This window comes from Hippopotamus amphibius, chromosome 10, assembly GCF_030028045.1.
Source record: "Hippopotamus amphibius kiboko isolate mHipAmp2 chromosome 10, mHipAmp2.hap2, whole genome shotgun sequence".
In the NCBI taxonomy this organism is placed as follows: Eukaryota; Metazoa; Chordata; class Mammalia; order Artiodactyla; family Hippopotamidae; genus Hippopotamus; species Hippopotamus amphibius.
In genome coordinates, this window is record NC_080195.1 from 84,897,872 (window position 1) to 84,925,104 (window position 27,233).

Below are 27,233 nucleotides of genomic sequence, written 5' to 3' on the forward strand. Positions count from 1 at the left end.
TGAAAATATCTTGTTTTTCATCATATTTTTACCCATTAGTATTAGCATCTGTTACTTATTCTTGCCAGCATCAATTAGTACTGTGATTGTAATAAAAGATGATTTTCTAACTCCATTATTCAACTTAAATTTATTGTCATGTTTCTGTAATGTAAAGCTTTCCCCAAGCCCCCATTTTTTATGTAGTCATTTCTTTGCTTATGTCAGTATAGAATGATAGATTCTTATTTTATTCAGTGGGTTAAAACTTGTTACTATCATTATTTAACTGTTCAAATTAATCCATATTTGGCTAAGGAGGGGCCATACAAGCTGGTCCCTGTGTCCTCTGACATGTTTTCAGCACTTTTTGAGAACTTTTTACTTTCTGGTCTAATTTCAGGTGTATGATGTTTCTGGCTTATCTTGTTTTTCTTCTGTAGTCCAGGAATCAGTCCATTTCTCCCAGAAGCCCTCATTATTTTAAGTGACTATTAGGTGTGTTCAGTGTTATTGGTATGCCATTGGTTTTAGGCCCTTTTAGTGAACAGAGCTTGGAAATTATTCTCGTACACATACTAACACACACACAAACATGTGGCTATTAGCTAGACATAGATAAATATTTTATAGATACAGATAAATGTACTATGAGTTCATAAGATCATCTTAATACCCCCCATTCTAACCCAGTGGCACAGGATTCATTCTAGTTTTCCTTCTTTTTTTTTTCTTAAATAAATTTATTTATTTATGTATTTATTTTTGGCTGTGTTGGGTCCTCATTGCTGCCCGTGCACTTCTCCAGTTGCAGCGAGTGGGGACAATTGTTTGTTGTGGTTCACAGGCTTCTCAGTGCAGTGCCTTCTCTTGTTGCAGAGCACAGGCTCTAGGCACACAGGCTTCAGCAATTGTGGCACACAGGCTCGGTAGTTGTGGCTTGCGGGCTCCAGAGTGCAGGCTCAGGAGTTGTGGTGCACCTGCTTAGTTGCTCCACAGCATGTGGGATCTTCCCGGACCAGGGCTTGAACTCATGTCCCCTGCATTGGCAGGAGGATTCTTTTTTTTTTTTTTAAGCTCCTTATTGGAATATAATTGCTTTACACTGTTGTGCCAGTTTTTGCTGTACAACAAAGTGAATCAGCTGTATTTATACATGTATCCCTATATACCTCCCTCTAGCAACTCCTTCCCACCTTCGCTATCCCAGCCCTCTAAGTCATCACCCATCATCGAGTTGCTCTCCCTGTGTTATGCAGCAGCTTTCCACTAGCTATCTACTTTACATTTGGTAGTGTATATATGTCAGTGCTATTCTCTTTCAACCACTGTGCCACCAGGGAAGTCCTAGTCTTCCCTCTTTATAATACTCTTCCTCAAGAGGGATAAGGTGGCTTCCATTATTCTCAATATATTTTACTTATGTACTCAATTATAGACTACACAGAAAATATTATGAGAATCATTATCCCTTATGACTGCAAATAAAAATATAGTCTTCATAATTTATTTAGAATAGTTCTGTTTTGTCCCCATCAATGTGGTGATGATTCACTGGAAACAAAGTTATGTATTACTGTTTGGAAAACATTTTACTTTTTAAACCCATATTTGTTGGTTTTATTTTATTTCTTGAATAGCAAATTTTTTAGAGTGTCTGTATGTTAGAGCCATTAGCTTTTTATCTGTAGTGTATATTGCAAATATGTTCTGCCAGTATTTTTTCCTTCTTTCTTTCTTTTTTTTTTTTTTTTTGATTTTGCTTCAGGTGTTTTTTGCCATGCAAAATTTCTTATTATCATTAATATTATTATCACATAGTTATAAATATCAATCCTTACCTTTATTGCACCTGGATTTTGAGTCATAATCAGAATACTTTTCCAATATACAAATTATAGAGCTATTTGCCCATTTTTCTTCTAGTACGTATATGGTAATATTCTTTACGTTTATTGACAGATCCATGAATATTCTGAGGTTTATTTTTAGGTTTGATGTTTAATATGAGTCTAATTCTATTGTTTTCTAAATGGCTATTCAGTTGTCCCAGAATTATTTCTTAAAATATTCGTTTTTTTGCTGTAGTTGTTGAAATGACACTTTTATTATATACCAAATTTATGAACATATATGACTCTACTTCTGAATTTTCTATTCTATTTCACTAATCTATCTGTTCATATCTGTGCATATAGCATACTGGTTTTTTGGTTTTGGGGGTTTTTAGCGTACTGTTTTAATAGCACAGATTTCATATTATATTCTGATATCTTGTAAGGTAAATCTCTCCTAGAAATCTTTATTGTTCAGTATTTTCCTAGCTGTTCTTGAATTTATCCATAGACTAAAGTCAATGAAAAAGACTCTTCAATGCTGTGGAACTGATTAGACCCCAGAGCCTATGGAAAGGAGACTTGGTTTTTAAAGTATAGTTTTAAGAAAAACAATTCTCCCAGCAGCAGCCCAGGAATCTGCATTGTATAGTGGCCTGACCCCTATCTTGATGTTGAGGAGGGAAGGAGAAACACCACTGCTGAGCGGTGGTGTGGGATTATGATGCAGCAGAAAAGAGTTTCACCTGCTTATGTACGTGTACCTATGCTCACATACATATATCTAGCACTATGCTCTCAGTCTGCTGAGCTGCAAACAAAGAAGTAAGTGAGAATAAGTGATAGCTGGGCACAAAGTGGCTAATGAGACCAGTTACAGGGTGTAGCGTTGTGTCCATTTAAGAACTATTTTCATGTAGAGGCATGGAAAAATCAGAAACGTCTCTCATCCTTTAAGTTAAAAAACTCCAAGCAACACAATTACCTGTAAAAAAAAGTCTTAGTTCAAAACTTTGGCTTTAGTCTTCTGCTAAGTTACACTGTGTGGGAAACATAGGTCAGGTCTTTCATTACGGCCCAAGCTCTAGTCTATCAGCAAATCTCTGGCAGAATAAAATTTCTAATTAATATGCAAAAGAAATATGATGAGGAGCTTAGCAATTGAAGAACTTCCAAGAGTGAGTGAAGGTTCTTCTTAAGCCTCTAATATGAGGATGGTGCAGTGTTTTTCTTCTTCTAGTAAACTCTATTTTAGAATTTGACACTGTTTATCTGGGAAAAATCCTTTAGGATTTCTATCATGTCTGGAAAGTTCAGTAGGGCTGCCTTATAAAAGCAAGGGGTCTGGTCTGGAAAGTTCAGTAGGGCTGGCATATAAAAGCAAGGGGTCTGGTAAAAGCCCAGGCACCACTATGTAGCTCTCTTCTATGATGTTGCTAATTATAGAGCTGTAGAGTAAACATAGGATCCAAGACATAAGAGAGGAAATGCTTGAATCCCCCAGCTGCCATTCCCTTAGCAAGCAGACTGTGCAGGTGGCCCAGTTCCTACTACAATTCTTAGGTTTAGCTTAGCACTGGTACCCTAGCTCCTTCAGGCCAAGAACTTCTTCTTAGCTGTGTAAGTTGGACGCCAAGATATTGCTTTGTGTGACAAATAAGAGGCTACTATTCTAGGTGTATCTTATGTCACTCCTGATTCAGACAGAAATTCCCTCATCTACAGAATTCCATGCAATATCAGATAGTGTAGGGCCTGGGGGATAAGGAGGGACCATCACTTGGGTTCAGCTCAGAGATGTGGGGCGGGGTATGGAAAGACACGTGCATATATGGCTGTAAAACAAGTGGATCCTAACTCTTGTTTTGCTTATTTGGCTGTATTGGGATGGTCACAAGGGCTTTAGTCAATAAAACCTAAGGACATATCTCCAGACCTGCACTTGAAGCACCTGGAAGTCACAACAGGGTTCCTGCAGGTGGGAAGCATGACTCCATCCCAGATCTTCAAGGCGATGCCAGTTGTCCTTTTTTCATTGACCACTATTGCTTGTATCTTATATGATGTTTTAAAATCAGATTTGCCACACCCCTTTCTAATCATTATGTAAGTACAGGAATATTAAAAAAAACTTTTTGGTCTTAAGGACCCATAACTATTCTTTTAAAAATATTGAGAAAATATCTTATTAAATGAGCCTATCCACTTTTCCTCTGCACTGTTTTCTTTTCTTTAAAACTGAATAAATATAAAATTTATTATTTAGCAATGTTCTCTTGCTATTGGTTGATATTTTGTCTTTATTCTTTAGGAAGCAGATACAAACCCAAATAAGCCAGAAATAATTACTCCATCACAACCAAGCTACTGGACCCATTAACATCCTATTAATCAGTCAGTTACAGATTCATTCCACTTATGTATTAAGAATATTAATGCCTGTCATAAAATCATTCAGACATTTATTTGTACCTGGTAGCTATTATATCTTTACAATGGTATGAATTTTTCTTCTCTGCTGCAGAAAAATCACCATGGACATTGAACTAGGAATTATTTTAAAGAGCAGTCCCAATCTGTAAACTCAGATGAAATAGGGTAAAAAAAGTTAGTTAAATTGCAGATGCTTTTAAACAATGTCATCATTGTCATTTCTCTCTTTTTCTCTTCTTCCAAAACAATCATTATTTTCATATCATCCATGTCAGGTTTTTTAAATTTAAATGGTATAGTAGACTGTCAGTTTTTATTTTATCAATGAAACAGTAGTAAGCATATATTCACAAATATGAAGAATCAACCAAATCAAAAATAAATGTACTAGGTAGGACTTGTTTAGTTGTCATATAAATTACGCACTTTCTGAGGCAGGAAAAAACAAACAAACAAGCAGTACTAAAATCAGCCCATTTTGGACCAATAATTACTTTGTTGTACTTGAAGACAGTTATCACATTTCATCATGACCAGGACTCATATGGGTTTAATGGATAAGCATCTTGAAAACAATACTTATATCATTTTTATTTCAAAATTTTCTTTCTTTTATTGGAGTATAATTACTCTACAATATTGTGTTAGTTTCTGCTGTACAATGAAGTGAATCAGCTACATATATCCCTACATCCACTCCCTCCTAGGCTTCCCTCCCCACCCTCCATCCCACCCACCTAGGTCATCACAGAGCATGGAGCTGAGCTTCCTTTGCTTTATAGCATGTTCCTGCTAGTATCTATTTTACACATGGTAGTGTATATATGTCAACCCTAATCTCCCAATTCGTCCCACCCTCCCCTTCCCCCACTGTGCCCACATGTCTGTTTTCTACATCAACATCTCTATTCCTGCCCTGCAAACAGGTTCATCTGTAACATTTTTCTAGATTCCATATATATGCGTTAGCATACAATCTTTATTTTTCTCTTTCTGACTTCACTCCATATGACAGACTCTAGGTCCATCCACCCTCTACAAATGACCCACAACCCAATTAAAAAATAGGTGGAAGACCTAAATAGACATTTCACCAAAGAAAACACACAGATGGCCAAGAGACACATGAAAAGATGCTCCACATCACTAATTATTAGGGAAATGTTAATCAAAATTACAATGAGGTATCACCTCACACCAGTCAGAATGCCCATCATCAAAATATCTATACACAATAAATGCTGGAGAGGGTGTGGAGAAAAGGAAACTTTTTTGCACTGTTAGTGGGAATGTAAATTGATACAGCAGCTATAGAGAACAGTATGGATGTTCCTTAAAATATTAAAAATAGAAATACCTTGTGACCCAGCAATCCAACTACTGGGCATATATCCGGAGAAAACTATAATCCAAAAGGACACATGTACCCCAGTGTTCATTGCAGCACTACTTATAACAGCCAGGACATGGAAACAACCTAATTGTCAAATGACAGATGAATGGATAAAGAAGATGTGGTACCTATATACAATGGAATTTTACTCAGCCATATAAAGAAACAAAGTTGGGTCATTTGCAGAGATGTGAATATCTTCTTTTTACAATGTGTTTGATTTGTATTTTGGTCTTCACTTTCTCCCACACAGTGCAGCAAACAAAATAGGTAACAAATAAAAGTTTGATTCCTTGGGTCAAATTCTACCACAGTAAATAATTTTTTTTCTACAGATTTGAAGATAATGTTTCCTTTGATCCTGGGTGACTTTAAGATAATATGGAATAATTTAAGATGATAGAATGTGTCTCAAGCTGTGTCCTGGGAACATTGTCATCCCCCCAAAATGTTAATTGGTATTATGTGACCACGAAAATATTAAACACATTTAAATATTAATATAATGAAGCCTCTGAGTCCTGCAGTAAATAAACCACTAACCATATTTAACACCCACTTTCTAAACATTTTTTGAGAAAAATCTTTTGACACTTCTTAGAACAAAACTGTTTGAAATCAACATTTAGGAAAAGAAATTAGTACTTATTCCAACTGCAAACACTGTATTAGAATCTTTCTCTTTTTGAAGTAAGTGCGCTAACAACCCTCAGCTGTAAGGTTAAAGAAGTTGCTTCCTCTTAAGAACTAGCCATGGTAACGCCAGATCAAATGTTACTTTGGAAAATTCCCAGAATAAGAGTCGTTGGAGCTACATATATTGAGTTCACTCAAGAATTAGTTCATCTATAAAAATCAGTAGACTAAAATGCACACTCTTCAGACAATCCTTCAATTCTGAAAAATACTTACATGTTAGTTAAAAAAATTCACCAAGACCGCTGATCATACAACTTTAATTAGCTTTTGACTAAAATATTGATTGAACTTAAAGAGAGAGGACATACAATAGAAGAGGAAGGAGAAAAGTATAGGTTAAAAATAGTTGAGAAGGATAGAGAATAGGAAATGGAGTAACGGCTATGGAGAAATTGATGAGGTAACAGCTAAAAAAGGAATCAGATTTTGAAAACTGAAAGAAGAAGGCAGTAGAGTAAGAGTTACCTGAGTAGGAAATAGGCTTGATGGTAGTAAGATTCGATCATTTTGAAAATATATGTAAAGATAGATAGAAAGAGATAGTACATGAAGCAGAGAAGTTAATGCCATTTACTATTCTAAATTGTTCCTCTCATCAACTCTGCAATGCACACCTCACTGGGAAAATAAATATTTCACTTCAATCCTGGGTCTGAGTCTAGGCTCCTCATTCACTGGTGGCATGACTTTAAGCCAAATACAAAAGTGCTTGAAGACTTGCTTCTTCATTTGAAAAAAATAATGGGTTAATAATAGCATCTCTTAGAAAAAGTCAAAAATCTGAGAATTAAATGCAATAATTTGTTAAAAATGGGCAGTGTGCCTGCTAAACATTGTAAATTCTGGGTAATCTCATATCGTTATTATAAAATTTTTAATCTTTATGAAGCAATGTGCATTGTTATAGAAAGCTTGAGCCTAAACTTTTTAGTTGGCAACTGACAACACAAATCTGGAGAAACAAAGTGACTGTCTACGATGTGCTTCTCTTTAACAACACATTTGAAGAAAGTGAAAACAAGCAATAGGGCTACAGAAGATTGATAACCAGGGGATGACAATTGTAAGAGTCAACCAGCAGAGATCAATGAGTTGAGAAAGTGAGCAGGAATGGGGCATATGGAGCAATAAGTGAGCTGGCCATCTCCTAGCACAAGACTCCCAATGACTGTCATCCCACACTGACAGCACATCCGCATCTGCAGTGTCTTCAGACCTTTGTGAAATAAAGGCTGGGATCAAGCAGAGACTCAGTCAGTACAATGCTATTTTTCTCATTCATTTACATTATTCTTTAAATAAGTTTTTATTGTTTATTTGAATAGATGTTTCACGTATAGAAAAAAATGTGTATTTGAGAATTGATTGGCTGGAAAGATTATCAGGAAAAGCTACCATATATATGTGTCCTGCACATATAAATATAACATGTATATATATTGTGAAAAATAATTAAAGAAGAAAATTTAGGTGATACAAACATTTTATTTAATACTTCATGAAGCAGGCAGTCTCTGTTTCTAAAGGTTCAGAGACAGTAAAATGGGGAGGGAGGCAGGAAGATGTTACAGGATAAAGAATAAGGAACCAGGAAGAGAAAAACAGAAGATGAACAAGGAACAAAGAAATAAGTATAGAGCTTAGAGTTGGTTTGGTGTTTGAGGATTGGGTGATTGGTTATACTGCATTTCTGGTCAAGTGGAACATCTACAGGGACATGAAATTTATCTAAGTTTGTGTTCCTATCGTAGCACCCCAAGCAAGAGCAGCTCCATCCTAGGACTAGAAGTTTATTTCAACAATATATATGTATTACACACATTTTTATAACACGTATGCATGTTACATATACATATGTTATATCTTCCATCACAGACTATAAATACTTTTTATCATATCTAAACACTTCATGCTTTGTAAACTGCTTGGCCAAAGAATCAATATGTTTTACTAAATATACATTGAAAAATTAACAAGCAAAACTTTGGCATAAAAATATATATAACAGATCTATTAGAAATACAAAGAGAAGCTGGCAAAATATCAATCGTAGTGGGAAAAGATGATACAGAGATATTTATCTGGTGGCACGTGAAAATCAAACTTGGCCCACAATTTTCTTTGCTCTCTCTCATATTACTTACATTATCTTAAATTATTCTTCATCTGTTTTGTTTTATTTTAAATTTGTTTAGATGTCAATATTTTAAAATCTATGGCAAGATTTCAGTGGACAGCAATGAAAATTGCTGTGGAAACTAATAACTTCAAAAATATAGTGGCTTAAAACCACAAAGATTTCTTTCTCATACCACTTATACAATGAGGGTTGGCAAGAGCTGCTGCTCGTTGTAGTCATTGAAGGATCTAGGCCAGAAGAATTCAATCTCTTTTCATTCTTCTAAGATTACCATATTCAAAGGAAATATAGGAATCAATTTTAGCAATTAAATTTTCAACCAAAAATGAATGACACATATCACTTTCCCTAATATTTCAATATTCAAAGCAAGTGACTTGGGCAAGTCTACTGTCAAGTGGATAGGAAAGAGCGATTTCAACTCATGACCCAAATAAGGACAATCCAATGGCTATCACGCTCCTCTATCAGAATGCAAAATAATCTATTAAATAGAATATAAATAAGAACACAGGTTTCGAATAAAACAATAAAAAAGTAATTAGGTCTGTAGATAAATCTGCACACAAAAATAGAAAATACACACGTTTATAGAAAATCTATGTGTTATACTTTCACAGAATCTAAGGTAACTTAGCATGAAGAAAATTCAAGCAATTTTAATAGAACTATTACAAGTCACATTCACTGATCATATCACAGAAATATTACAAATAAACAACAAAAGACCAACAATTTTAGCAACTTATAAGTTCAGAAACAAGAGAACACTCTTGTAAATATCTTTTGAGTCACAGAAGAAATCAAAATTAAGATGACAAAAACCAATTTACCATAACTAAATGCAAACAGAATTATAAATCAAAAAATATATTAAGTATAATAATTAAAATAAAGTCATACATGGTTGACTGCTATGGTCTAAATAATTTCTGATTTAAATAGAAAACCAAGCTATATATGAAAGATTTAGATATTAATGACAACAGATGCACTATTGCTAATATTTATTAAACATTTCAAAAATCATACGGAAAATTTCATAATATTAAATCTGTTTATATTTACAATGAATAAAAATAGCTTAAGCACTGTGTTAATGAAGCTATAAAAATAAATAAGAAACATAAGTTGAAAGAGGTAATAAAGACAAAAGCATTTATTGGATATAGGGACTAGATTTAAGTCATCAGTGAGAAAAGAGGAAAGAAGAGAGGTACAATTTATGAACTTATATTATGAACTTATATAAGAATTAGTTGAATTGACCAGTGCAATAGACTCTGGCTATTGTGATCTAGAGGAATAAGAAACAAAAAAGCAGGCAGCATAATATGCATGGTACTGTTTTTAATAAAATAAAACTAGCAAGTATGTAGTGGGTAGTTTGAATTATTCAATATATCAATCAAATAAATAAATAATAAATAATATTTAATAAATTAATATAACTGATAATTTTTGAAAACCAATTTCCTATCTCACAGTATATACCAAAATACATGCAGATGAAGTAAATTTTTAAACATACGTTATGCAATAGTAGCAATCTATAATGAAACCAGAAAAATTACAAGTAAATATTTACATAGCATATTGATAAGGAAGTATCTGATAAAAATTATATGTCTCAAAAAATCCTGAAGAATAATGTTTTGTAGACTGGAATACATACACTTTGTCGGCTTCAGAATCATAGATGGGCTATTCACCAAAAAGATAAATGTCCCCCAATACTGATGCTTCGTGATAAAGTAATGCAAATTGAACCAATAATGAATCACTAAATGTTAACCGTTCAGATTATTCAGCAAATGACGGTACTTCTCCTTGGCCAGGGTAGATTTCCTTTCCCATCACTTTTCCTTTTCCAGCCAGTTTCATGTGACTTTGCCACAGGACTTATGCTTAATAGGATATTGGCAGAAACAACAGTACATCAATCAGTTCAGAGCCAAGGCTGGAGGCATCAGGAATCATCTTAGTCCGTGTGCAATCTCATGGTCATGAGAAGAACATGTCCAGGTAACATATTGCCCAGGAAGAATGAAGAGACTTGTGAAGTAGACCTCGACCAGCAAAAAGCCTGAGCTTAGTCTGAAGCCTACATGCAGCCCCACCACCACACAGCGTGGATCAATGCTGCGAGCAAATAAATAAAGGAATGTTGTTAAAATCCACTGAGTTTTGAGATATCTTGTTATACAGCATTATTGTGGCATAGTTGACTATTACACTTGGTTTCATACTTAAATGATATTATGCAGTCTTGTCAAAGAGAAGGGAGTAAACAAATTTTTACATGCTGCAAATAAAAAAATCTCAAGGACAATTTATGCAATAAAAATCTTAAAGCAGTAAATACACTTTAGTACTGAAATTCTCTTTTAGACTTTTTTTGTAAGGAAATCACTGTATAAACAAAGATTAATTACAATGATGTACACTGAAACTATTTTTCATCATAGCAAACACCAATATTTAACAATTTACTAAAAAAATTATTCTGTATTCATCCAATGGCATACCATGTAGCCTCTGAGAAAGAGACTGTAAGGGCACATTTCCTGATGAGGAAATATGATTAAATATTTTTAATTTTTAAAGTCAGGGTATAAAATTATATGTTCCACATAAAAGTAATAGAGGATTCAGAATTGATTATTACAAAATATTAAAAGTGCTTATCTGAAGTTCCTTTTTTTAGATGAATGTCTTTTATTTGAAAAAATATTTAGTATAAAATTTTACAATTCATTGATAATTATAATAATAAAATAATTAAGTATAATGTGCTTTTGAAAGATAACTTGGAGAGTTATATATGTTCCTAGAAATGTACAAACAAGTTAACTATTTTTAATCTTACATTAAAAAACTTGTGTGGTGATAGCTGAAGTAGATTCTCAACATCACCTAAATACTTGACATTTCAAATGAATACAGTAAATTTGTTTCCCTCACTAATTATGGAATACAATTTTTAAGTTTTTAAATCTAAATTTTACATGTAGTTACATATTGCTGAATATTCCATCATACTTTTAATCCAAAGTTAGTATTTAAAGAAAATTTTTATTTGAACTTTTTGAAGAAAAACATTAATTTAATGCTTCCAAGTGTAATGAATAGTGCTGTAGATGTTTACTTTAAACAGAAAGTTTTCCAGAATGAGTCTGGAGAGAGAACACATTCAAATTTACCATGTTAATGTGTTTACTTAAGCTACGTTTAAAAATGATTTCTGAATCATCTTTGTTTATGCAAGTCACACATAGTTAAGGTTTGAGTTTTATGTGTTTAGACGTGGCTTGCAATTCAATTCAACCTCAGACTAAAATTTCAATAAAAATGCCACTCATATAAGACAGTCTCTGTTTTCATCTTCTGACTTTGTGTTAAACACTATTAAATAATAACTGCAATATAAATAAATTTGTGAAAGAGACAGCCACTGCATGTTAATGTTCAATGTTATTCAATAATATGTTGGACAGCAACATAATTTCTGACAGCACTTTTAATATGCTATTAATGGTAGCATACTGATGTCCTTCACTGAAAAGTGTTTCCTCTTTCATCTTCTGATATGCTGAAACCATGTCCCCCTTGGACCCTTCCTATCTCTCTGAAAGCTCTCTTTGTAACTATTTCCTGGGTCCCCTTTTCCCTGCTCCCTAAAGGAGGGTCTTACCTAAAACACAGATCAAAGATCCAAGAAAGGTGTTAGACTTATATATAAGAAATCTCACCCTCCTATAACATCTTTGACATTTCGTGAAAATTTATAAACTCATCTACTCCCATTCAATAAATAATAGTACAGTACTAACTCAAAAAACAAAAGAACAGATCACCATATTCTGGCAATTTTTTAATCTGCTTATTTACTCCACCATGAAAGTAGAGAAAATACAACAACTTAAGTAAATAACAAAGCAAAAATAAGCAAAAGAAATCATAGATAATATCTACAACACTAGGTGACAAAAGATTTGGGGTGTCTCCACAGTCTCCATTAAAACCTAGCATCATGCACTATGAGTGAGTTATACTTGGCATACTTAGCACTTAGAATTGAGGCCAATATGGACACGGAGTGAGTTAGTAAGAGAGTTAAAAGTGATGAGGACTATGAATCAGAGGGCTTGGGAAGGGTTGATCATGAACTAATAGAGCATAATAAGGATTTTGACATTTACGATGAGACATAACAGGCAACTGGAGAGTTTTGCCTAGGAAAGGGACGGAAGGTTAGAGCTGGAAGTGGAGTGGAAAAGAATTGAGGCAAGAAACTAGTTAAGATTCTTAAAATATAAGTTCTATAGATACTACAAAAATTTCTGACCTAACTACAGCCTATCAATAAAGTCTGGAAATATAGGCAATGGTACGTAATAAATGTTTTCTTGCTATTACATTACAGTACATGTTCCATTCAGTGTGTTATTTCACTGACTAAACCTACGCTTTTAACATATCCCCCAAAACCTACTCATGGTGATTTAATCTGTAAATAATAAAAATAATAATTATTATCATTTACTTTTTTGTGGTTTCTGATTCTATGGTCCACATTGTTATAACCTTCTTGATTATACTTTGTTCTTTGTGTTTTGTTTGTTTTAGTATTTAATTTGAAAACTAAATTAGGTATAAAAGTGAAAAACCTTTGACGTTAACTAATTGAAACAACTAAACTTGGATGGATAGATAAATGTTAAATATATAGATAGATAATAGATTTATCTCATAGTCTTTAATTTGACTTAATATAAACTCATTTACTTTTTCTTAAAAAAAACAAAGTATTTCCCAGTACATTTGTGTACACTGAAAAGGGCTAGAAAATAAAATATTAAGTAGCAATGAGAATTTCTAGCACCTAGGTACCTAGATTGTGGACTCTAATAAATTAAATTTCCACTCAAATAAATCAGGACTCCATGAAAAAAAGAAATTTTCATTCCAGAAAACAAAGAAGCTACCAAATACTACCCAAGATTAGTTAAAGAACACAAAAGTCAACTTGAAATAGCTCTTTGGCCAAAGATGCAACATTTTGAGCATCAAAAAGAATGTGTGCATTGAATTTAAACATATCAACAACTATATTTTTAAAATCCTTGAGTTAAAATGTTAAAAATGTATCATTAGTCAACTTTAAAAACTGTTATAACCTGACCCTATTTAGAAAATTAGTAAATAAGGAGAAAGAATAAAACGTATCCTACTCCTCCTGTTTCTTCTATATTTTACTATACCCAAATAGCTGATAAGAAGAAATGTTTCCTTAGAGAAGAATTCCAAATAATAAATGTGGAAGAAATGGTAGAACTAAAACAAAATGAAATAAAACAAACAATAATAACAAGAAGCTACTGTGAAATAATGGATGTAGGCAACATCATCATAGAAAAATAAAACCATTATGTGGAAGATTAATGGAGAATTTTATCATGAATGAAACTGGCACATGAAAACTGGATCCACTAATCAATTTCACATCAGGGGCCCCAAACTTCTGCATGTAAAAGCAAGGCATCAAGGAATATATCTCAATGTGAAGGAAGGTAAAACAAAAAAGCTCATCTGTAACGTATTCTTGTAGAATAAAGAAGAGGAGATTGAGGAGGTGGAGGAGAAGAATTTGAATCTAATCATTCTTTTAGACCTAACTACTTTGTATAGTAAACTTGGGATTAAAAAAAGAATGGTGGCTTACTACAGGGATGTAATTTACCAAATCCAGAATGTGGGAAATTCTCTTAAACAAATGAAACTAGACTGAAAAAAATAAATAAATAAGGAGCAGCAAAGAAGAAAAAATGCCCTCTGTTTGTTTCACTGGACTGCAAACTATCCTACTTCTTTTCTCTTTGTTCCCTGTACTATTTTATGTATATGTAGAATTGAACACAAGAAATTATTTTTGATTGGATTACAGATCTAACTGAAAAAGGTAGACAACAAAACTTTTAAAAGAAAAATAAGAGAACTTCTCTGTAATAAGAGGCACAGATTTCCAAGCAAGACAAAAACTCTAACCGTAAAGCAAAAAATTAACTGGACTATGTTGATTTAGAATCTCTGATCATCAAAAGACCTTATTAGCAGAGTGAAAAAAAGCCACAGAGTAAGAAATGATATATGCAATACGACATCCAGCAGAGGACTCATTATAGTCTAAGCATTACAAAGCCATACCAGGTCTGTCTCTGGTGTATTTCCAGAAAGAAAGAGAATAAAGAGAGAGAGAAAAAAAAAAGAGAGAGATGATTTATACATCAATACCTGAAAATATCTGAATAAATATTTTATAATGTTATAAATGGGAATTATTGATTCGAAACACCAGGGAAGTTTTTTTGGAACTACATTTGTTGGGGCCTAGATTAAGATCAAAATTTCTGCTGAGGCACTGGTATCTGAACATTTAAATGGATTCCTTATGTATGGCTATTGTAAAGTCCTGAATAAAACCACTATTATAAAAAGCTACTCTTGAATTTTGCTTTTGTTTTATGCGCATTTTACTTATTATCTTTTTGTTACTTTGTAAAAAAAGGAGCATACTTAAATGTATATCTGATTTTTTCAGTTAGATAAGATTTACTTACTAGTAAATTCTATAGGTATGTTATGCATACTATTAGATCCCTTGGAACCTAACCTCCAGCTGTGTACCAGAATAATAAATCTTTTTGAGCACAAAAAGTATGCATAGTTATTTATAAATTATAAGTATGCATAGTTACTTATAAATTATATATTAATATACTACTATATTAGTATATTATTTATATTGTTAAACATACACAGACATTATACTTTCAAGGGGGATTAAAATATCATAAACAATATTGTAAAATTATTTCACTAGACATTATGGCTTCATATCAGTATTAGATATGAGAATGAATATTAGTGTTAGGGTGAAGTTTATAATTTGCCATAAGACATGTAATTTTGTTTCAAATTGTTCTCTTAAAATTTTCATTTTTCCAAATTATTTGTCAATATTTTGATCATTTTATTTTAAGATTTATTTTTACCTTTCTAATTTGGCTGAAAAAGACCCATGCTAGCAGTGTCAACTTTGCCATTGTTGCTTGCTTGTACTCTTGTAGTTGGTATTAACCTGCATTTTCTATGCAGGACTTTTTTAAGCTAAATGCCTGTTTCTAGTTTTAAGTTATTTAAAACCAGATAATATAATTTAAAAGCATGTTAAAGTATTATACGAAAAATACAACGTTTCATTATGTTGCAAGTGGATGAATAAATCAGGATACGGCAATCAATTCTCACCCTTCTAGAATTCACACACTTTTCCTTTAAATGAATCACCTAGCATAGAAAACACATGGATACTTACCACGGAGACTAAGTGGGGAAGCCAGTGTCAACCAATTTATTATATACTAGGAATCTTGACTCATTTTATTCAGTGAAATATAACCTTAATACTTTGCTCACCCTAAGGGATGTATGTATTCATGCAACTCTTTCTGGTAGCATGATCTAGAAGGTATTTTTATTAAGGTTAACAAGAGAAAGTTGCAATACAACTTAAGTAAAAGAGTTCTGTAATAATCACAGAAGTGTTCAACAACCTTCTCATTTTTCTAGTAAATTATTTGTTGAGTGTGTAACTTTAGGTGAAACCATGTAAATGGTCAGGTGTCGGCATCACGGGTCCTGATGGGGAACACAGATTGACTCATTCTTTTTATCTTTTTTTTTTTAATTCACATTTCCATGATGAGGCTGCTTCTTTTCATCTTCCATATTAGCAAAACTAAATAAAGTTACCTCTGGAGGCTTTTTTGAAGACAGAACCAGTAGAAACACTTTCCTATAGCAAGACTCACAATAAAAACACTGGTCACAGTATTTTCAAAAGTTGTTTCCAAAATGAGGTAACAAGAGGTTATATTTCTGCTGCTTTGCTTTTCCAATTTTGTCTCATTGAAGACAAAACTGGTAACCTTTTCTTGGAAGTTATGAAATCTAAGTTTGAGCCAGGATAGGTAAAAGGGAGAATTTTTTTTATTCATATGAACATAATGGGCATTGATGAGGTAGAGATGGTCAAAATTTTTGAATTTGCTAGACTTTCTGTCCCTTATCTGTAACTGTTGCATGTAAGTTTCATCCTCTCCCACTGCAGACTGGTGTTTTCCAGAAGACAGAACTGGCACACTTTGGAACCTCTGGGCTTACATACTCTCAGCTTTCTCTCCAGAAAGAAGCAGCCTGTTCCCTCAGCTCTGGATCTAAAAATGTATTGGGTTGGTTGAGTTGCTCTCCCCTTAACCAATCAGTTTCATCAGGAATGCAAATTTTTAAGAGGAAGGTAATCCTATTTGGACATGTTTAGATACTAGAGTGAAAAGAGGAGGCGTAGTCACCTGAAAATATATATACTATTTTTATGATAAGGAAGAGTTATTGGAAGGAAAAACAATGTCTACAGTTAGGGCTATGTGGTCAGCGGAATGTGCTTCTGCAATGTTTGTCATCCCTGCAAATAAAGTCTGTTAGCAAATACCATGTCTCAATGCCACATTCTCAAGATGGATGAAGGGACCCACACACAATACATCATTTTTACATTAAGTAGCTGTTTGGAGTGAGCTATATCCTCCCAAAATTCATATGCGGAAACCCTAAACATTTGCAGTTAGTGCCTTTAAAGAGGTAGTTAAATTAAAATGTGGTCATTAGGGAGGGTCTTAATCCAATAGGACTGGTGTCTTTATAAGAAGCAATAATGACACAGATAAACACAGAGCGGAGACCATATGAAGACAGAGGAAGAAGAGGCCATCTGCAAACCCAGGAGAGAGGCCTCAAAAAAAAAAAAAAAAATCTGTGGACATCCTGATCTCTGACTTTTAGACTAGAAAATAAATTTCTGTTGGTTAAGCCACCCAGTCTGTGATATTTTGTCATGGCAGCCCTAGAAAATTAATACAGTACTTCACCCATATTTGTTCCCTTACAACCCATATTAATATTAGACAACTGTTAGGAGTGGTTTAAATTGTGACATATCTTTTGTCTTGCTCAGATTCAGTCTTTTTTGGCTCTTTTAGTCTTTTTTTTAAGGAGGCCAACATTCAAAGAATTTCTTTTCTTATGTTTCCATTTCTCTGAAGTCAGTGACTTTGTTATTCAGTTCTTTAAATAAGCTTATGTTGGAAATAAAATCAAGAAGTAGAAATCTAAATTGTAGTGCAGTGCCCCTAGGAATATCTAAATCAGTTGTGAAACAATCAAATTTCTTTTCTTTACAATGCTGAGAATAAGATTTGTGTGCTTTCTAATGGAGCCACAAGTAATGTCGGAAAGAAGCAATTTTATTTTGCATGAGGGTTCTTTGCTTTAAAGCAGAACCCATTTCTTTAAGATAATTCATTTAATCATGGTGGCAAGGGCAATATACCAGAGTTTCAACATTACATCACACAGATAATCAATAGTTTGAGACAATAAAATAAAATGTTTTCAGCTTTATTAAACTTTGGGGACATGTGGAGAGCACCTGGGAAGTAAAACAGCATTAAAAGTCAGTTAACATAGCTATTATTGCAAAGTGTGTCTGAGTCACAGCTTAGCATGGGGCTTCTGTGGTTATTCAGGTGAAATCAGATTGAAAAACAACCACGCACACAAAAAAAGAGCTAGCTAAAATATTTAATTCATCAATTTCCAGAGAATAAGCAATAATTTAATTTTGTATTGATGTACCATGCTTTACATTTTAATATTTTTCATTTTATTTGAATTCATTTATCTCTCTGAATTAATTTTTTAGTATAGTATAGGCTATTAGAGTCCAATAAATATCACTGAAAAAGCAATTGAAATTTGGGTAGAAATATAGACAATTAAAAGGCCTTTATACATAAGACAGTGTGTTTAGTACTTCTCATGCGTGAATATATTTAGCTCTCATAGCAACACTGCTAGGGTTATTTGACAATTGAGAAAAATGAGGCCTAGATGTCATGCCTAACCCAAGCTCAGCCAGCAAATGAGAGCCAGCTGGGACTGGTGCCAGTAGAAATAAGCATTCTAATAAGGCAGATGATACTAGAATCTCTTTGTTGTCGATTAGTCAGAATGTTGAATCAACAAACTTTTCGGTAGCTAGCTAGAAGTCAATTCAAAACAGTACTTTTAGAACAAAGTTGAAGTTAGTTTTATAATGCAAACTTTGGTGGCCAGTCATCGATCATTCCCACCCAAACTGTATGTCCCTTGGTGCCCTGCTCATCATCAGAAGCTGTTCTTTTGGGAGAAAAAAAAATTCAATGAAAACTTGTCATATAATTTCAGTTTACTTTTCTCACCCCCCCCCCCCCACCAAGACGTTTAGGTTATAAGCCATAGATATAGGAAAGACCTCCCAAATTCCTGGGGCAGTAAATTCTCCTGGGTCTTTTATCCCCAATGCCTAATACTAGACCTGACATATATTACTTATCACTTGTTTAGACAAATTAATAGTAAATATTTGAAACCATTGGCAAAATTTCAGACAGCAAGGTAAGTTCTGGAAATAGCAAAAGGTTAAGGGAAGGGAAATTTCAGAGAGAATTTCCAGATTCTTTGAATTCCCTGAACATCAATAGTATTGGGTCAACTTTATCAACTTTCTTAAAACAGTAGAATTTTTAGAGATGGATCGGACCTTGTAGTTCATACAGCGTAACCAAAAGGAGAATAGTATCTTTCCCCAGGCCCCTCTGCCTGCCTTGATAGGATGCCTACAAAGGATGCACATGGAAAGAGTAACTGCAGTTGGGAGAACAATTGAAGCCAATTCTGGTGACAGCAAAGTGAAGAACTAGGGCAAAAAAGGCTGTTGCATTGGAGTCTTACTCTACCATCTCTCTGCACTGCAAATTAAGACCCAATGTTACATCCCAGGGAAAAAGAAAAGTGAGGCTGACAGTCTATGGTAGGGAATCCCAGAAGACAGGATCATGGGATGCACCTTATGTTGTTCAAGGGATTGGAGTTGAAGATATTCCCAGGTTTGAATCCTAGCTCAGACACCCACCAGCTATAAAGTCTCCATTTATTCATCTGCAATACAGAGTTATGAAAATTCCTAGTTCATAAAATGTAAAAATTAAATTATGTAATTCCAATATGTTATGTGCTAAATAAATTGTAGCTATTTGTTCATACTCTAATTCCAAAATTATTTGAGGCACGACAGATATTATTCTCTTTATTATTGCTGTGATTGTTATCATTGTTTTCAGGCAGCAACAGTAAAGATTACCTAAATGATAGTGCTGGAGGTATTATGCATGAACAAATAAAACCTTATGTCAGTGTAATCCAATATTCACCTGTATCTGGAAAGCCCAGAGGAAATCTTATTGATGATTACACTAGAATTCTATGTGATGATGCCCACCCTTGGTCCACACTTACTTGAATAAATGTTTTTGAGGTTTTATGTTTTTCAATGTTGACCATCATAGGTATGAACTTTACAAAGGTTTTGACATGATCTGTCTTTGTCATTCTTTGAAAGATTTCTAAAATTCCTGATTGGCCTTTACTCCAAGGTCACAGAACAGAATGAGTGACCCCAGAAACCTGGTCTTATTAGCATCTAGCATCATGGTTAATATGAGTAAATTAACTGTCCCAGAGTCATCTTATTTATGCATATTAATCTAACACTATAATTCTTTAAGACTAACTCTTTATGACCAATAATCCATCATGCTTAAAATGAATTGGCATCTGATTATGCCTCTACCACATACTATATCTTTTACTACAATGTCTCTTATCTTTTCTACCAGATATCAAGTCCTTCTCTTTAATTCATTCTTATGTTAGCATCAGATGAATCTTTTAAAGCATTATTTTTTCCTTCAAGTCAAAACTCAGATGCCACCTATTCTGGAGGACTTATTATACTTCCTCTGATTTAGCTGTGCATATTTATATGTATCTGTTATTATATCTTATAGGCTATATTGCAGTAATTTATTTTAGACTACTCTTTAACATTGACTGCTTGGCCTGTGCATGAAATGTTTATAGATAATTTGTATAAATCTCCCAAATAGTCAATATCTCCCACTTCTGAGTGGAAAATCTATAATTTTTTATTGCTTTGCAAATCAATAAAATTCTGACCCAATTTATCCTACTTAGTCTAGACTCATCTCTGCCCCCAATTTTACCATGCCCATCTGGTAAAAAATTTGGTCTTTGCCATAGGTTTTCCAGACTTGCTAATACTATCCAAATTCACATTTTTCTTTGAAACCTAAATCTAGGTCCACATATGGCATGAAATTTTTCCTGACCATCTAACACATACTGATGTCTCTTCTCTAAACTTTTACAGCTGAGGCTCAGTGTATGAAAGATTAGATGCTGTAGTAAACCTGCTTGAGTTCATGAGTCTGTGATCAGGGCAAGCTTATGAATATGTTTCAATTCACTTACCACCCATGTAGTCAGGAATCAAAAGAGTGCCTACATCATAGGGTTGTTGTGATAAAGAAGGCAAAACACTCAAAAAATTAACTATCATCTCAATAAAAAATAAAACACAATAAAATTAACTATTGTCATATATTGACATTTAACACATAACATGTTTTAACATATAAAAGAGAATTTAACATATAATAACAGTATTTTCTCATTCTAAGCAAATTAATGTGTCTATTTTTATTTATTTATTTATTTATTTATTTAGGCTGGGTTGGGTCTTCGTTGCTGTGCATGGGCTTTCTCTAGTTGCGGCGAGTAGGGGCTACTCTTCGTTTTGGTGCATGGGTTTCCTCATTGCCGTGGCCTCTCTTGTTGCAGAGCACGGGCTCTAGGTGTGTGGGCTTCAATAGTTGCAGTGTGTGGGCTCAGTAGTTGTGGCTCACAGGCTGTAGAGCACAGGCTCAGTAGTTGTGCCACACGGGATTAGTTGCTCCGCGGCACGTGGGATCTTCCCAGCCCAGGGATCGAACCCATGTCCCCTGTGTTGGCAGGCAGATTCTTAACCACTGCACCACCAGGGAAGCCCTAATGTATTTATTTTTTTCCTAGTAAGTTTGAGAGCATTTCAAGGATGTAAATTTACACTTTCTTTGTATATTTCACAATATGAAAAATTCATTCTACACAGCACATTATTTTTTTTGCTGTCAGTGAATTAAAATGTTTCTTAAAGTAACTGCTTAATCCTTTTAATATTATGAAGGTGATTTGCAAAGTCATTACTTTACTCATTCACTATGTATTTACCAAGTCCTTAAGACTTTGCTAGATAGACTCTTCAAAGTTATTGATTTGGAATCTATTCTGAGACAGCTTGTGATAACATTTGTAGGCATGTTGCTTTCCATGGATGTGTATCTTCTAATTGCACTCGTCACTGCAATTTCAAAAGGCATAATATTCTGGGACAGCATAAGCCGATGTTCATTTATCTTTATTTTTTCAGCAATAATCCATGGGGATACCGAGTGAAAAATTTTTAATTAATTTCCATATAGTATTTGCTGTCAAGCTTCAAAGGATCAACATGAAAAATGTAGGTGCTTTGTTAAAAGTAAGATTTTAGTAACATGTACAAAGTAAGGAAATTAAAATAAGAAAAAAGATTTATTGAAAACCTCTTCTCTCATGACCAGCTCAGATGATTCTCTATATTACAATAGCATTACTAGTTCTCAGGAAAAAAAATAAAAGTCCATCCAATTGAATATTAAAGGGAATTCTTTATTAAGTGTTACATGTTTATGGAATGAATATTAAAGATAATTATTAAATGTTACAGTTAGAAGGAAACTTAAATGTAAAAAATATATTTAAGTATGTATATACCCTTCTTTTTACTGATTATGTCCAATCAATTTATTATTTTATTATTTTTTCACTTATCCTCAAACATTATATTAGAAGCTTATTTTGCCTCTATTTGTTTTGTATTGTTACACATCTTGCCTCAGTAGGAATTTCACAAAAACCTTAAACTGGAAGTCATATACAAGCTTAGAGGTTTCAAATTGAAATTCTAAGCATAATCAAGGTCATTTAATGTACTGCTTTGGAAGAAATCCAGAAAAACATTTGTCCTTTAGATTTTCTGGAAAATACCAACTGTTACTGAAGAGGTAAAGCAAATAGCTTTAGAGTTATAGAAAAATTGTAATTTGGTTTACACACCCAAATCATTGACATTTTCAGAAATAAATTAATATCTAAGATAAATGTAATAGTGATATTTTTATTATTTGTAGGAATGATTCCTTATTTTGTAAAATCAAGGCAGGCTTCATCTAATAGTGAATTATTTGGAATTTTTGATTAATATGCCTATCACAAAAAGATATCAACATTTAATGCCATTGTCTTTAATATTTCCTTTGAAATTTCCTGAAAATGTATTGGTGACTTCAGAGGTATTATTTTCTATTATAGTTTGCTTTCTTAATTTTAACCACAACTGTAAAGAATTTAATGATTATTCATATTGGGGTTAGTTTATATAGTCCACAGCTAGTGGAAAAGAATAACTCTTCTTAATAATAAGTAGCTTTGATCATCATTCCTAAGTGTGGACTATATAGAACTCAATCATTGCATTTTCACTATTAATCTGCAAACTAAATATGCCTATACCCTTTACAGATAAATAATTAATCCTATTACAATTATGTGTGGATTATGGAAACAGCCCTCTAAACCAGGATGAAGAGAATTCGGGCAATGAAGAGGCAATGAATAGAAGAATGTTAATATATCAAACAAGATAACCAAAAAGAATGAGAAAATTGCCATTGAGGACAGAGCTGAAAGTAAACAACTATTATGAAACTTTGGACCATATAGAAGTAAAATATAAATGCAGATAAAACTTACAATGAGTTGTGTGGAAAGAAAAGTCAGAAGTCTGAATCAAGAAGACTTTACAACTAAAAGAGAGCGTCTCTCAAACATCACGTTTATTATATTTTTCTTCCGTGAACACTGCAGTGTATTTATTGCTATCTAGAACACATTCATATTTCAAAATCACTAAGACAAATGTCATCTTCTAAGAGCTAAAACAGTATGTCATTTGCATGAGCCTGCTCTTTGGAAGCCTGGGACAGTCAATTCCATCTCACTTGATCCGACTGTGGATCCTAAAGTCATCCGCAGAATAAATTGTGACACAAATTTTTATCACCCGCAGGGATAAACCACAGCATGAACACACAGGCATAATGAATTAGTGGTAGGCTAACAACTCTTGCCTGTGGCTTAGAAATCTCAGAATTCTAAAAGGGATATAATATTGTGTTCTTCCAGAAAAATAATCTGAGGCTTTTAAGCACAGAGAACAGGACTTTTGCTACTCATGATATTAAGATTATATCATTTAGGTGAAAATTTTAACTGCACGCTTTTTAGGGTTTTATTTGCATTTGTAATTTTGCATGGAAAATTGCTCTTTTCACTCATCTATTTTCTTTCCTTTTTTTGTCCTCATTTTATTTTTTTCTAAAAATCATTTTATGTAAATTTTAAAAATGAGATACCAGCATAAGAAAGCAGGTTTGATGGTTTCTTGAACCCTAAAAAAAAAAAAAAAGCTTAGTAACTTTTTTTTAATACCAGATAAGTCTACAGAGTTTTCCTTTAAGGTTCTTGAATGTTATTTTTGATTCTGGCACCAGTTAATCTTCTTAGCTCTAAAGTCAGCTCCTGGGACAGAATGACATCCTCACATCCATAATCACAGTTTCTGGTAACTCAGCAGAGCCACAGGCCAAAATTCTCTCCCAGGAGAGCAATGGGCCCAGATCCAAATACAGCTCAGGAGATCGATTGTAATAAAGCTACTATTCCTTTTTCAGAACTATTCATTCTTTTTTTTTTTTTAAATTGTGGGCCAGTGTTTCTCTGTGCCTTGGTTTTTTATTTCTTTTTTTTTTTAAGGACTTTTACTGAGATATAATTGGCATACAATAAACTGCATATATTTAAAGTGTACAATTAGATATTTTTTCCTTATAGAACTATTCATTCTTAAATAAACAAATGTTTGAACTAAAATTCACGGTCTGCAACATATATAACTCCCTAACTTCTCCTAATCTTTTCGAATAGTACAGGATGAGAAGGACACAAAATTGGGAAATTTCAAAGAATGGCTGAATAAATAATTATTAAATAAATGGATGAATGAGTGAGTGAATGGAATGCTTATGTAAGGATGACCACCTAATGCAATTACGCAAACTGAATTCAGGTGAAAAATCAAATATATCTTAAAGACTGTACATAGTTCATTAGAAGGAACCTCAATAGAAAATCCCAAAACAGTATAATTGTATCCCTGTTATTCTACCTGCTCATCAAATACATGAGAAAACATATTTATCTTCTACTAAAGCAAGTTTTTATCTGCATAAAGCTCTGTTCACTTCTCTCATTTCATCATTAACAGTGAGCAAATATACTCTACCATATCAGGATGGGATTACCTAAAATATGACAATCTTAGCATTAGCAGGATTCAGTTTTGTAATGCTTATTTTTATGCAGTGCCTTCTGATAACCAGGATTATTTAGAAACTCAAAGTCACTGAAAAATAGGACATCCATATCCATCCTCATCACTAGAAATTCTATTCTACTATATAGAAGCACGTTGAAAAATGTCTTCTGCTACCTCTGGAGACTGGGGCTACAGGATATAGGAATTAGGGCAGGAGCAAATGATAAGTAGTAGATTAAGAGGGATTTTATTTGTACCATTTAAACTGTGGCCATTACCATTTACCATTTCCTATGAGTATTTTTATACTAAAAATGACTTGTTTAGTACAGTACTCAGATCCAGAAGTGTAACACTTATCTAAGGGATATGTGGTTTGCTTATGTATGAGTTGAATCTTTTTCTGAAGCAATGCTATGACATACTTCCTTCCAATCACTCTGGTTCATGCTAGATATACCCATCGGAATATCCTGGCTATCGGTGACCATGACTCTAGAAGGTTGTGTGCTAGGTAGTTAATGGTCTTACACACAGACAGGCAAAACACACACATACAAATACACACACACACACACACACATACACACACACACACGCACACACCATCTGGAGGATAAGTACCCATCATAATGTAGAGACTTCAGTTAACATTATCCAGTGCTGCTAGAGCAAGATCCATGGTCTTTGGGGGCCACAGCATGAATTCCATGACACTTCACGCACATATTCACTGTGATACATATGTGGATGAATCTTGCCCATTTAACAACATGCCAGAGATTCCCATTTATGCTATTATGCCTATTATGGTCATTTGTTCAGTGCACATCAGTTGAAAGACTATTATGTGTCACTCAAACAAGGTCCAGAGATGCCAAGATAAAATATGATTTCAGTCACATCTCTTAAAGAGACTTTTGCATTTCCATGGGCTGATCTCCCACACAGCCTCTCAATGAATAACTTTTAATCTATTGCCCTGATGATGAGTTAGACTCCCTTCTCTCATAATTCTTTGTGTACGGGCTCCCAACTCCCATGATGAACTCAACATTTTAATGAATCAAAGTATAATTTTACAAAATAAGCACACTGACTATTAGAAACTCGAAAAAATCCCTGAGCCTAGAATATTAAGATTGCTATTTTTTTAGCTCCATTTCATTGATTACTTTCCATCTTTCAGGTACTTAAAAAAAGGAAAAACTTTAAACATTAAATACCTTAATCCCGAAAGATGCACTTAGACTTCACGCTTTCATTTTCTTTCTTGCCAATTTGACCACAAAATTCCTCACACCTTGTACTAATCCATTTATTGAGAAACATGAAGGTTCTGTATTAAAAAAAAAACTATGAAGACATGTATTTATTATTTTCATGAGAATTTTCATATCTGGTAATTGGAAATTTGCAGCCCCTTTCTTAATAGTTCCTTAGGAAGTCAGCCATAAGCAATGAACATAAAGAATGCACATGTTCTCCCAGCTTGGCAGAGGGGAATTACAAAAGGAATAAGGATCACAATCCTGTGAAGTTTGGTCCTTCTAAGAATATGAAAAACCTAATAGTCAGGAGGATAATGAAACCTAGACAATAGTCTGACCTGCCCCTCTGGGGTTTTATACAACATTTTAGGCAATTAAGTCAGGTGAGAAGTATCTTTTCTATCTAACACAATGTGAGAAGACTTATGAAAGAATTAATATGATTAGTTGGCATTAAAAAATGAGTCTAGGGCATCCAGACACAGAGTATTAGAGTCCTGATAGAGTGAGGACTTCTTCACGGCACTGTGGCTCAGCATGGAGTGTCAGAGAACTAGGAGGGTGAGGACAAGGTCTGCATGGATGGGGGACAGGACAGCAGAAGTCAAAGGAGATGCGTTCTATATAAGAAGACAGTTCTCTCTATTTATACGTATATTTACACACAGAGAAACAAATAGGTACATATCTTTATACATGCATTATGTGATAATAGGAGCCACGACTCTGAAGACAATGCTGATTTTAGGGTTGGGGTAGGGATGCTGTAAGATCAGACTGACACATTTTATTGTCCCAGAAGCAAAGAAGTACTCAAAGAATGATGGAGATATGTTTGTATGCATTTACATTTATCTGTAATTATTTACATAGTTTCAAAATACCTCCCAACAAAATCTTGTTAATTACAAAGAAGAAAAGAATAACTTTACAGTTAAGGAGCTTATCA